Raw genomic sequence first — 14,259 nt, forward strand, 5'->3', positions numbered from 1 at the left:
CATAATTATTATATTGTTATATAATATATTATGTTACACATAATTATAATATTACATATTTTCTATTTAATGATCTATACATTTAATGCATAAGATTAAATACTTATTTAATGAATAAGATTAAATGAATATGCATTTAATGATCTATTGCATAGGTTAATTAAAATTAAAACTTTTTATAGTTGAATAAAATATTAGGATAGAAATCCTAATGGATCTCCTAAAATGATTTATGACATATGAAATATATATTATATATAAAATGAAATAGATGCTCACTGAAAGCAACTTCAGTACAGACCTTCAGTAGCAGACAAGAAAACAGTAATAATGTAGCCTCCATCCTGCTCCCACAAGATTTTGATTCCCTCTGCCATGTCTCTATAATTTTCAAAGCTTTTCTTTCCATGTAACTTGGTAGTTAAAACAGATTAGTTTTATGTCTGGGTAATTGTGAGTCTCTGATGATGGTCTAGTATAGTACATGGGTTAAGTTCAACAGGGTATTTTGAGGTCTATATTTCTGGTATGATAATTTGTCTTCTGCCATGCCAAGTCAGGAAAGATAGTATAGTAAGTTTCCGATATATAATTCAAGCCATCAGGTTATATTTCCCCAGTTATTCTGTAGGTGCTAAATTTTTACAGCCTGAAGTCATGTGTTTACCATTTACTTGTATCATTTGAGCAATCATTGTAGTCTGGGTTCCTGAAATTTCTAGAGATAATGGCCTGGTCCTTGAATTGCCATCACAAACCCCTCCATTTTGACAAACAAAACCATGACTCGGTCATTTGTTCGATATCAATTTTTTTTCTTTTTTGGTAAATAGATTGTTGACCAAGTCTATATATATGTCACTCATGGAGGGCCTTTTAATTCTACTCTTGAGTTCTAACTATATCATAGGCTCCAGCTGGAGGTATACTTTTAGGAGTTACATTTAGCAAATCCAATGATGCATACCTGTTATTAGACAACTGTGCTCAATGAAATGATTGAATGTTTCAAACATATTTCTATAGGTTTTTACCTGTTTGTCATATACTCTAAGAATGTCTATCAGCCTTCTTCCTCCTTCTTGACAAAGAAGTGTTCATCTTTCTTTATCTGCCTTAAGGTAATAAGCCCTGCATTTTGTTAATATTGCATGGATTTTTGTTCAGACACTTTCCAACTTATTATAGCACATTTTACAGTCCCAAAAGTGCACATTAAGATTGGTATTGAATGGGTGTTAATTGCTTTAAACTCATTTCTCCCATTCAGCTTTGATCTCAGCATGCTAGTAAATCTCTCAATGTATTCAGCCACTGCCTTTGATATTTTTATGTTGGATATGTCTTGCCTGGAGGAAACCATGATATTTGCAGTTATCATCTCCATCCTATTGAATCATGTGATCTCAAGAATCAAACTGAAAGTTTTCAACCTCTATACTTCCTTGACATGTGTTGAATTTTACACTTATTGAGTCCAAATAACATTTTGTACCATTAGAGAGAGAATCCACGAGTCAAAGGAGTTGTTTAACATGTTTTTCAGTGGAACCATATAGCTTGGTGCCATCCATATAAGTCAAGTGATTAATAAGATGTTTTGGTTCAACACTCTCTTTAATTCAGAGCCATGCATACTTCTATTCAGGAGATAGGATCATGGATTTACAGTTAGGTGGAACCTCAATGGGCTTAAACAATCTTCCTAAAAACGTCACACTTTATATCAATTATTATTATGTTAATGGCCTATTTTAAATAGAGAATAGCTCTCCATGTGGACATTAAGTATTCTAATATTCTCACTAACTTGGGTCTAATTTACATGATTAAAGAACTGAGTCAAACGCTTCACAGTAACCAATAAAAGCAGTATAAATATTATAGTGCTTCCAGTCAACTTGTTCTATAATGACTAAATCACTAATAAGTTATTCTTTACATCCCTGGAACTTTTTGGTAGACCCTTTTTGCTCCTCAACCAATATGCTGTTTTCTTGTGAGTATTTATATTTCTAGTGATATAAGCTGTGAATGCTTGGTATAAAACACCCAAATATTCAATTAGATTATGTTTGAAAGGTTTACTGATATTTTCATCTCATATTATTATTACGATCATTATTACTATTGTTGTTAATACAGCGAGAAAATCATTTTTCTGTAAGGGTCAGAATCATAATTTCATTTGTACTTCATCCTTTTTTAAATAGAGTAATTAAAATTTTAATTTAATTAATTGCTTATTTATTAATTTTTTGTCTAGGCTGGTGATTTTAGCAGTATAAGGAAATACTTCAAGTGTTAGTTGCACTGAGTGCGCATGTGGTCACAAAGCTAGTATATATCAGAGGAAGAGCTTGGACCCAGGTCTTCCTGACTACAATGTGGGCCCTCTGTCCAGTACAGGCTCCTAAGTGAAGTTTTACAAAAGCTTTAAATGGGAGTGGTTTCATAGACTTGCTCACTCAGAGGGGTGGGTTTTTTTAATAGGCCCATAGAGAAGGAATTAGAAGATATATTCTTAGTATCTAATGTCTTCAAGAAGGCTTGTAGTTAAAACCTCAACAGAACATAAAGCAGTTTATGGCATTTTTGATTAGACGTTTTATATTTCACCTCAGCATTGCAACTTACAAACAACTTCCAGTATATGTCTGCTAGTAAAATGGCCAGGCCAGTCATCTTGCCAGTGATAATTTTATCTGATGTAGAAGCTTCCCTTACCACCAGTCAGTTTCACTCATTGGACCTCTGAACCTCTCAAACTCATCTGGCAGCCTCCAACCCTGGATATATCTATCTCAGGAAAGATATGCATTCAACCTAGCTCAAGAAACAAAAAATATGAAAGAGGTAGTCCAATCCCAAACTCAGACTTGCTTATATAAGGCTTGTGCTTTAAATGCTGTGTGCTAATTAATGGCTTCATGGCAGCTGGGGTGGGGAAGAGGGCAAGTCAACCCATTTCACCATTTTCTTCTCAAGACACAGCTCAAAACAGTCCAGATGTGATTCAAAGCCAGAAAGGAAGAGGGAAATGAGGATAAGGTCCTTCCCTTTTAAATATTCACTGAGTAGATATTTCATAGCCATTAGCTTTTCTATCTCCATAGACAATAGGGGGGCTCCCTATCATTTCAAAGCTCAGTTCCTTCAGTGATAAGTCACATCTGCCAGGAAGCAGGTCCCAAAGCCCTCTTATGGTTTTCTGGAAGGAGGAATGGAAATTGACCACGCATCATGGGTTGGCCATTGTTACATATATATAAGGAAAATGAGTCCCAGAGAAGTTAAGTAACTTATCCAAAATCATACATATAATAAGTGACAAAGCTGGGGTGCAAACCTAAGTCCTTTGATGCTTTTCACTGGAACTCCTAGAGTGACAGCATAGCTTATGGGGAGCCCCTTGGCAAAATATATACAAGATCATAAATTTAGAGGTGCAAAGAACTGAGAGGCCATCTAATTCAGTGTCTTTCATTTTATGATAAAGAAACTGAGGCTTAGAAATGAGGTGACTTGCCTGAAGTCACATAAGTAATAAGCAGCTGAGACAGGATCTGAACCCAGATCTTCCTTCTCCAAATCCACTACTCTTCCCACTGCATCACTTATCCTAATCTAAAGGTACCCAAATCTAAGTATATGTGAAGCAATCAGTATATTTTAAAATGCATTTTATCTTTTTGAGTTTGACTCACACTACAACTGTTCAACTAATTTGTGTGATGTACCAGTTTTACATCGAGGACCAAAGTCTTTTTTCATTTTTGCTCCTTGCATCCTTTAGTCACATCTCTAGAGGTTGGTACCAGCTGCACGTGATGAAAGAGTTTATAGAGCATTTCAGGATGTTGAGAAGTTCAGCAGCACAAACCAATTCATTCACACATTATAGCTCTTCTAAGTATATTCAGAATGAGATGGTGGGGGAGGAGAAATGGCAGAAGGGGGAAGAAAGTCAAGAGTCCTATAGTAAAGAGGAAAAAAACAAAGAAAAGCACAGAATCCTAAGTTCTCATGACCATGGTGACCTGCAATAAATGCTCTTGGGGGGAGAGAGAGAGAGAGAGACAGAGAGAGAGAGAGAGAGAGAAAAACTTAACCCTCACAAAAAAGATAAGCCAACACATTCAATAAGATGAGGAAAGACTTTTTTTTCCCCTCTAACCTAAACCACTATGCTGAAGGTAAAATTTTCTAATGACAGAGGATAGATATGGGCACTAATATAAATGGACAAAAACAGGGCAATCCTGCTTTTAAGCCCCAGTGGAGCACCACTGAATATACTCCACATTACCTCTAATTTCCTACCTATCTCTTATTCAAACTACAGAAGCCATCCTACTCCTTCCTTATTTTCTACCCTGAAGCTTGCTTATATTCATCCAATTCTACCCATCTTTCCCACTGCTTCTAACCTACTCCCTCCACCTCTATCCAGAATGGCACTGAAGACATTTCCTATTTGTATCTATACATTACAGCAAAGTGAATTTGTTATTTAGGCAGAATCATAGATGTAGAGCCAGAAGAAACCTCAAAGGTCATTTAGGCCAAACCTCTCATTTTATAACGAATAACTGAGTGCAGAGAGGCTAAGTGACTTGTCCACAGTCCCACAAGGAGTAAGTGGCAAAATTGACATTTGAGCCCAGGTTGCATGTCTCTAAATCCAACCTTCTTTTCACTTAACACCAGAGATATTTCTCAGCAAACCTCCTTTACAAAGGACATTGCCCTAAAAAAGTTAAATTATAGATTATCAAAAAAGGTTGATCATGCCTTTAAATGTTGGCAGGATAATACATTAAGTACAAGAGATACAAATCCTTGCCAGAACAACAAACTCCCTGAAAATTAGAGTGGACCAAATATAAGCCAATCAATCCATGAGGCAACAGAAAAATTTAAAAACAAAGTCAAAAGATTGAAAAAAAATAGAAGAAAATGTAAGGAGGAGCAAGAGTATTCCAGGCATTGTTGTTTGTCCTTCGCTCTGGAAGAGGACCATGACATCAGGAAGGTGATGCCATGACATGCAAGTGAACTGGATTTAAGTGAGGGAGGGCCTTGCAAAGTCACCAATCTCACTTTCTCCGCTTGAGCCATCTGGGTCCAGTGGCAAGATATAGATCAGGATGACTGGAGATGGCCCTGGAGGCAGTGGGAGACCTTGGGCTTTTTAAGCTAAGGTCTTTCCCAGGTCTCAGTTTCTCTGAGGCAATGCCCACTCAGTAAGAAATGAGACAGAGAATGGTCTTTTTTACCTAGTCAAAAAAAAAAATTAATCTGGGAGGGGAAGACCCCCAGGGTTTCTGGCCAAAATAGAAACAATTGCTATTTACACTCACTCTGAGCCACCAGAGCCCGCCTAATGACCAAATTAGGCTTGGGCTGGGACCTATTTTGACCAATCAATTAAAACCAGAGTGAACTGAGTTTAAGGCATGGTCCTTAAAAAGAAATCTAGCCCATAAACCCCAAGATACCTTGTAAGGTTTCAGAGATCAAAATTAATATTCCTTTGGGCAGAACACCTGCGGGTAGAGAGCCAATGAAAATGTCCAAAGTCAGGAGTTAGAGTATCTAGTTAAAGGAACAGCAAGGAAGCCAAGGAATCACACTGAATCACTGAATACTTGGGGGTAAGTAAGATGCAAGAAGACTGGAAAGGTGGGATGGGGCAGGGCAAGTTATGAAGGGCTTTGTGTGCCAAACTGAGGACTTTATACTTGATCCCAGAGGTGACAGGGAGCCGCTGGAGTTTATTGAGTAGGAGGAATGACATGGTCAAACCTGCCTTTAGGAAGATCGGTTTGGCAGTTGGGTGGAAGACTGGAATGGAGAGAGACTTGAGGCAGGGAGACTGACCAGTAGGCTATTATTATAGCTGAGGTGTGAAGGGATAAGGGCCTACACTGGAGTTACTGCAGTGTTAGAGGAGAGAAGAAGGCATATACGAGAGATAACACAAGGGTAAAAACGACAGAATTTGGCAACAGATTGGATATGGAGAAACGAGAGAGCAGGGAGCTGAGAATGATCCCTAGGTTGTGAGCTTGGATGCTGGGAAGATGGCAGTACCTTCAACAGTAATAAGGAAGTTAGGAATAAGGGAGAGTTTGGGAGGAAAGATAATGAGTTCAGACTTGGACATGCTGGGTTTAAGGTAGCTGTAGGACATCCAGTTCAAGCTGTCTAATAGGCAGTGGGAGATTCGATACTGGAAATCAGGAGAGAGGTGACGGCTAGATAAATAGATTTGAGAATCATCAGCATAGAATGATAATTGAATACATGGGAGCTGATGAGATTGCCAAGTTATAGAGTATAGAGGGAAAAGAGAATAGGGCCCAAGACGGAGACCTGGAGGAGACCCATTTGTACTTTAAGGAACTAGGACTAAAAAAAGGGCTGGAAAAAGCACCAACTTGCTTTGGTAGAGTTTCCTCATCTGGGAATTCTCTATGCCAATAAAAGCATAGGTCTCATCACTGCCCCTGTCCATAAGGACAAGTCCTAGCATGGTAAAACAAAATAACTTCCCATTAGGTGGAAGAGGTGACTCCCTAATAGAAGGAAGTTGAAAGAGCCAGCCAAAAGGAACGTCTGACCCTAGGGGAGGGCGGGGAGAATGGAAATATTTTAAGCTTCCCAGAGAATATTGTCTACTGGTTATGTGCATTATAGTTCTGTGTCTGTATCTTGTGCCCCTAATAGATGGCAGGTAAGCTCCAAATGATAAGGAGCCCTGCCTTAGCCAAACTTTTAAATCTCTCCAACACCTAACACACCACTGCTACACAACAGACGATTAATGAATATTTGTTTAATGAATGAGTGAATGGGAAAGTGTTTCCCTCTTGTCCAAAAAGAAACTTGCCCCTCCCAGGGAAGGGATAAAGGGAAGGAATGTGAGGAACATCGTCTGAAAGGCCTACCTGGTGAGCTCAACCTTGGGTTTATGGAAAAACAGTGCCTCCACATGCCTCCTGAACAGTAACCTTTTACAAAGTCAGGGGGAAATCATCTGCATCCTGCACAGTTATGGACTTTCTTTTCTTAAGCTCCTTCTATGATCAAAATCTTTGGGCACATTTTGGTTTTGTTATATAAATCTTAATGGAGCACAGATGTAAAAGAAGCAGGTTACTTGAGTGCCATTTTCACATTTCTGTTAGTAGAGTGTTCGTGCTACAATTGGCTCCAATTCATCTGCTTCTTGGGGAATATAGTTGACGTGCATTCATTGTTCCCGGGGCAGCCTGTGTGCTTGGGTACATTCTTAGCAGGCTGGTCATGCAGGGATGCTCTGTGAAGTCATCATCTTAATATGAGTCCTGGCATAAAGCTAATAGTGATTTCTTATTATTTTCCTCTAATTGTTATCTCTTCCTCTGACACATAGTTCCCTTTTTCTGGAATCCAAATGTCGATATCCAGTCTAAAACATTTATCCAAAGACACCAATCCCCAGGTCACCCAAAGGCCATCATTTTTATTTTGGCTTGGATATTTCATTCTTTCCACACAAATTCTTTGGGAGGGTAGTTCAGCCAAATATATGTGTAACTTTCCAACTTGTACCTCCCCTTCTAAACAGAGGCTGCAGCACAGCAGAAAGAACATTGGATTTGGAGGCAGAAGACAGGCTTGAATGGAGGTTCTTACATTTGCTGACTCTGTGACCCCTTTGGGCCAGTCACTTCACTTGTCTGGGCCTTTGCTTCCTCATCACCTGTAAACCGGGAGCAATGATTCTTGCCTGGCCCTGCCTACCTTGCCAGTCTATTTTGAAGATCAAAGGAGATAACAAAAGGAGCAGCTAGGTGACACCATAGTGCAGAGTGCTGGGCCTGGAGTCAGGAATATTCATCTTCCTGAGTTCAAATCTAGCCTCAGACACTGAACTAGCTGTGTGACCCTGGATAAGTCACTTACCCCCTTTTGCCTCAGTTTCCTCATCTGTAAAATGAGCTGGAGAAGGAAATGGCAAAACCCACCAGTATCTTTGCCAAGAAAACCCTAAATGGGGTCATGAAGAGTCGGACATAACTGAAACAACTGAACAACAACAAATACAAAAAACTCTGGAAACTGAAAAAGACTACATAAATATCAATTAGTAATTCTGGTAATAATAAGCATAAGTTATGTCTATAAAGCAGTGAGGCTAATTATTTTGTGGCATGAAGAATTTATCTCATTACTTCACCATAAATCTCACACTTTCTATCCATAATCATGCCGCCCTCTTTATGAGCAGATGACATACTGACTCATCACCAGTATGGCATAGACATATTTATACTATCTCATCCAGCACTTTCTCTCTGTTTCCTTCTTGAGAGGAAATCATAGGATCACAAATTTAGAGCTGGAAGAAATCTTAGAAGTCATCTATCCCAATCCCCTCATTTTACAGATAAAGAAATTTGAGGTCCAAAGAAGTCAGATGGCTTGCCTATAATCATACAGCTAATAAATATCTGAGGCAGGATTTAAATGCAGGTCCCTTGGTTTCAGATACAGTGCTCCACTGGCTAGACCATGCCACCTTTCTTAAGGGCAGGAACCATATTTTTTTTTGTTTTTGTATCACCAATACCTAGCACAGTCCCTAAAATATATTAGGTGTTTTTTAAAAAAGTCTGTTGGTTGATTATCTTGACATAGAATAAATTTAATTGACCCACATGAGGATGGAACTAAAGAAAAACTGACATGAAATATTTAAGTTATAGCATCCTCCCTTTTCACCCCAGTGCTAATTCCCCAACACCATCTTGAAATGTCAGACTAAGTCCCCAGAGGATGACCACTTCTGATCACTTCTCCTTCCCTCTCCAAAAATAACCCTGGGAGCTAGAGTTTCTAATACTATTGCTCACGAGCTTCTACCAATGAACTCCTCATTAACTATCAACTAAAGTTAATTAGCTTTTTTAAAAGTTTATTTACTAAGCATGTATCAAGGATGATCACTGCAGAAATAGTTCCCCAACCCAGAGGTACATTCTACCCTTGAACACACAAAATCCCTGAGGAGAGCGGACTCAAAGTTAAGAATGTACATGTAGCCAATTGGTTGACTCACAGTCCTTGGTTCTTGGACTTCCTCTTGTCTGTTCATGGAGGGCACATGTAATTCCCCTTATGTGGGGCTATCTGATGGGTTCACATGCACTTCTGGACCTAGGTATAGCATAGTAAGCTAATGTAGAATTGCACATTCCAGGAGCAGGCCAATTGAGTAGTGGTCATACTTAGAAGTAAAGGATTCCAGAGAAGGAATTGCCCTTGGGGTAGGTAGGAGAAAGTTTTGTTTCTTTCTAACCTCCCTCTCAGCACCACCCACTACCCTCTAGTCCTTGCAGAAGTGTTGACTTCTTCAATACTCATTGGCATTTTTAGCAGTGTTAGCACCAATGCTTAGCACAGTGCCTGGCACCTAATAGATGCTCAATAAAAGTGTTTCAACTGACTAAAATGTAAGATTTCAATAAACTGGGAGCCCATTTGAAGCAGTGTTAAGTATTTAGAGTGCATTTCATGGAGTACTGAAAAATGCATAAAAAGAGGAAAGTGTGGGACATAAATACGATGTGAAAGTATTTTTGATTGTTATAGGGATTGCTATATCCCTGTGGAGGGAGTAATACAGGATAAAGTCAGAAGGTAGAGTGATAAAAGATTATGGAGAGCCTTGAAAACCAAAGTGAGTTCTATCTGTACTAAAGAGCCTGAACATTAAAAACAAGGACAAAACATTCGCAGGGTATAGAAGCCATTGATTAAGCTTTTCTATATAACAAACTAGATCTTCTGGTCTCCACATCTTTTGGACTACTTTCAGTTACTATGTACAGTCTTCTCTGGCATGAGATGAGCTGAAAGATCTGTGACCTTTGGTATCCCTTATCTTTGGCTGAATCTAATATAAGCCTATAGACAAACTCAAATATACCTATGGCCAAGAAAGAGAAATTTTTAATGATGATAGCCTGGACTTCAAGTTGAAAAGGCTTAGCCCTGTGATACATAGAAATTTTAGAAACGACCCAACAGGAATCCTCAGACAAGGACTATTTAATGGCCAAGTTAGTTTATAGGCAGAGAGAATGAGAGAAGGCCTTGGATTTGTAACAGCACCACTGCAATCTAATGGGCACCTGAAGCTGTGTTTGGGGCAAATCAAACATTGTATGCAATGAATCACTGTCCAGTAGGGAGGTACTTCTTTCTAATTCTCTCTACTGAGACTTGAGAAAAGAAATAGCATGTTAAATGGCTTTTGCTTGGATGTGCTTTTACTCTGTCCTCCGTGAAGTTAAATATTACATACTAAAGACTAACAGACAAGCATTTTATATTTGTGTTGTGCTATCACTTTATTATGAATGAACAGAATGCTTTGGAAAAGTTTTATTTTACAATGGTGCAAATGAAAACCCTTTGTCCTCTAAATGTACAGTTGTAACATATGCTTTTGGTTTTGTTTTGTTTGTTTAAGGAGGCTAAGAAATTGCCGTTCGGTTGTTTCAGTCATGTCCAGCTCTTCCTGACCCCATTTGGAGTTTTCTTGGCAAAGATACCCCTCCAATACTTGCCATTTCCTTCTCCAGCTCATTTGACAGATGAGGAAACTGAGGCAAACAGGGCTAAATGAGTTGCAGGGTCACACAGCTAGTTAAGTGTCTGAGGCCAGATTTGAACTCATGAATATAAGTCTTTCTGACTCCAGGTCCAACGCGTTATCCATTGTGCCACCTGGTTGCCCCCAACCCAACATAATACTATTTCTGTCTCATTAGTGGAATTTAATTAGAAACAGCAAGACACCATGAAATCAGACTCTATTAGTAAACTATACTTCTGTAAATCAGTGAGGGGATTTGAGTTAAAATTTACCTTTGCTCAATTTAGGAAGAAAAGGTTTGCTAAGCAAACTAATAGAGCAAACAAAACTTCAGGGGAGTGCTTAAGTTAGCTAAATGGATACAGTGTTTTCGAAATTTCAGAAGCATCCATTTACATGGAAACAATGCACTAATTAGGTATAAAATGTCTATTTGTCAAAGCTTGATTCCAAATGCCCTGGACTTCTGGGAAATCCTTTGTTAGTCTAGGTATTATTACATGTACTTGAGAGTAATAAAACCACATTTTTTTAAAAGCAGTCTATGTTGTAGCCTTTTTAAAAATTCCCACTAAATTTTCTTTCCCTTTTTGTACATGTAATAGCACAAATATGGTTCACTGAGTAAAATGGGGAAACATAATTATCTTAGACCTCTAGCTCCAAAAACCCAACAGCAGACACTGTCAAATTGAGGGGCACAAATTGCCCATGGGTGCTAACACTCAGTAATCTCTGCCTTTGATCCTGGACTTGATTTAAAAGCTCCTTAAAGACCTGTTTTTCTGGTTGGCCTGAGTTAAACCACGGATTTAAAACAACAGCAACAAAAAATTGAGGTCATCTCATCATAGAAGAGGCCATCTAATCCAGAGCCCTGGATTTACAGATGGGGAAACTGAGGCCCAGAGAAATTAAATGAAGTCACTCAAGTGACTTCAGGTACCTCAGCTTGCTGAGGTAGGTTTCTAACCCACATCTTATGTTGTTAAACCCAGTGCTCCTTCCAGTCAATAACCCTGCTTCTTAAGCTCTTTCTTCTGTTATGGTTTGCTACCTTTGATCCAGCACTGTTTATTTTTTCCCTGGCCTATTGCTTTGTATCAATAGCAATAATCCTTTTTTTTTTAAATTTTTAAATTTTATTTATTTATTTGTAGTTTTCAACATTTACTTCCGTAAGAGTCTGAGTTCCAAATTCTCTCTCCATCTCTCTCCTGCCCCCTGCCCCACCCCAAGACGGCTTACAATATGATATAGGCTCTACATATACATTCATATTGAACCTATTTTCACATTAGTCGCATTGTAAAGAAGAATTAGAACCAATGGAAGAAACCATGAGAAAGAAAAAACAAACAAAAAAAAAGAGAGCAAATAATGTGCTTCAATCTGTATTCAGACTCCATAGTTCTTTTTCTGGGTGTGGGCAGAATTTTCCATCATGAGTCTTTCAGAGTTGTCCTTGCATTGCTGAGAAGAGATGAGTCTATCAAAGTTAGTTATCGCACATTGTGGCTGTTGCTGTGTACAATGTTCTCCTGGTTCTGCTCACTTCACTCAGCAACAGTTCATTCAAGACTTTCCAGGTTTTTATGAAATTTACCTTCTCATCATTTCTTATAGCACAATAGTATTCCATTACATTCATACACCACAACTTGTTCAGCCGTTCCCCAAGTGATGGGCGTCCTCTCAATGTCCAATCCTTTGCGCTGCTATGAATATTTTTGTACATGTGGGTCCTTTTCCCTTTTGCAATACCAACAGTTCTTAACCTGAGGTCCGTAAATGTGTTTTCTGAAGTATTTTGATAAGTGTATTTCAATATAATTGGTTTTCTTTGTAATCCTGTGTATTTTGTTCATCCAAAAAGGGATCCATAGGCTTCACCAGACTTCCAAAGGAGTCCAGGACACAAAAAAAAGCCCAAGAACCCTTGATCTGCCTCCCCCACCCCATTTTAGCTTCCACCTCCCTCATACTGGCTGTTGAAATACATTAGAATTCACTGCCATAGTTGGCACAGAGCCTGGCACGTGGTAGGTGCTTAATAAATATCTGTTGATTGTCTCATAGATAACTGATTGACTCTCTTAGGCCCTTTTATACATCATGCTAGCAGTAGGAGAAGAGAAGCACAGCTAAGGCCACCATACTCAAGCAAAGGGCACCAGGTACTGTACCTACACCTGAATCAGAGAAGAGAAAATATTTCAGCAAGCTCATTGTTGTAATCGATGCCAGTATATGATTGTCAGAGTCAGCCCTTCCTTTGGGAAATCAATATTTCCCAATATATATCCCAATAATATATTTGAGGCTATGAAAATGAAGGCCAAAATGGCCTTGGCTGCTTACTTTCAAGGAAAAGAGATTCATGCTGTGATCTATCACATTTTTAAAATATTTTGATAACTATATTCTAATATAATTGGTTTCCTTTGTAATCCTCTATATTTTATTTTGTGCATTTAAAAACAGTTTTTTCTGAGAAGGAGTTTTTAGATGGTCCAAGGGACCAACCCATGGGGAGATTTGTTAGTTACCTCCAACCTAGAGAGTTGATTGCTATATTCTGCAAGTAAGCATTTATACCTCTGAAATCTCCAAGCACTGCAAATGAAGGCTTGATTGTTTTGTTGATTGTCTAGACTTATGAAAATGATGAAGAAAATGTTAATGATTCAAATTAAGCTTTGAAAGTATATCTTGCAAAGAGCCAGTTGTTAAACATTTGTTCACACAACTCTGGGCCCATGACACACACCAAAAAGGTTATGAATCCCTGGTCTAAGTGAAGTGTGTCTGCAATTAATTCTTGTTCTGCTTAGGGCATGGGAAATAGAGCTCATGAGAAAAAATAAAGAGATTTTAATAAAAAGGATCTTACTACCAATTCAACCTGGAGCCATAGCTGATCCTTCATGACTGAGTTCAGTCCTCATCTCTCAAAACAGTGTCCAGGAATGGGCATTAAGACAACACAGCCACTTTTAAAAATAGGAAACTGAGGCTCAGTGAGGAAAAATAACGTGGCAATGATCATCCATGTTTTACATTGCAGATCCTGGATTCAAATTCAGCAACTCTGATTCTAAATTCAGGGTTCGTTTTATAGTCCCACACTGTCCTCCTTTGACTGTCTTAGAAAGTCTTTGACTCCAACCCTTGGGTACTGTTAAGAATTGTATGCCTCTCTCCCTTTCCAGGCTGAATAATAATAATATATAATATAATATAACGTAACATAACATAACATAACATAACATAACATAACATAATATAATATAATATAATGTAATGTAATACAATATAATATAACATAACATAACATAACATAATATAATATAATATAATGTAATGTAATATAATATAATACAATATAATGTAATGTAAAGTAATATAATGTAATGTAATATAATATAATGTAATATAATATATAATATAATGTAATATAATATAGTGTAATATAATATAATGTAATATAATATAGTGTAATATAATATAGTATAATATAGTATAATATAATATAATACAATATAATATAATATAATATAATACAATATAATATAATACAATATAATATAATACTAAACATAAGCCAA

Source organism: Vombatus ursinus, unplaced genomic scaffold, assembly GCF_900497805.2.
Source record: "Vombatus ursinus unplaced genomic scaffold, bare-nosed wombat genome assembly UNPS02014861.1, whole genome shotgun sequence".
NCBI classification, from domain to species: domain Eukaryota; kingdom Metazoa; phylum Chordata; class Mammalia; order Diprotodontia; family Vombatidae; genus Vombatus; species Vombatus ursinus.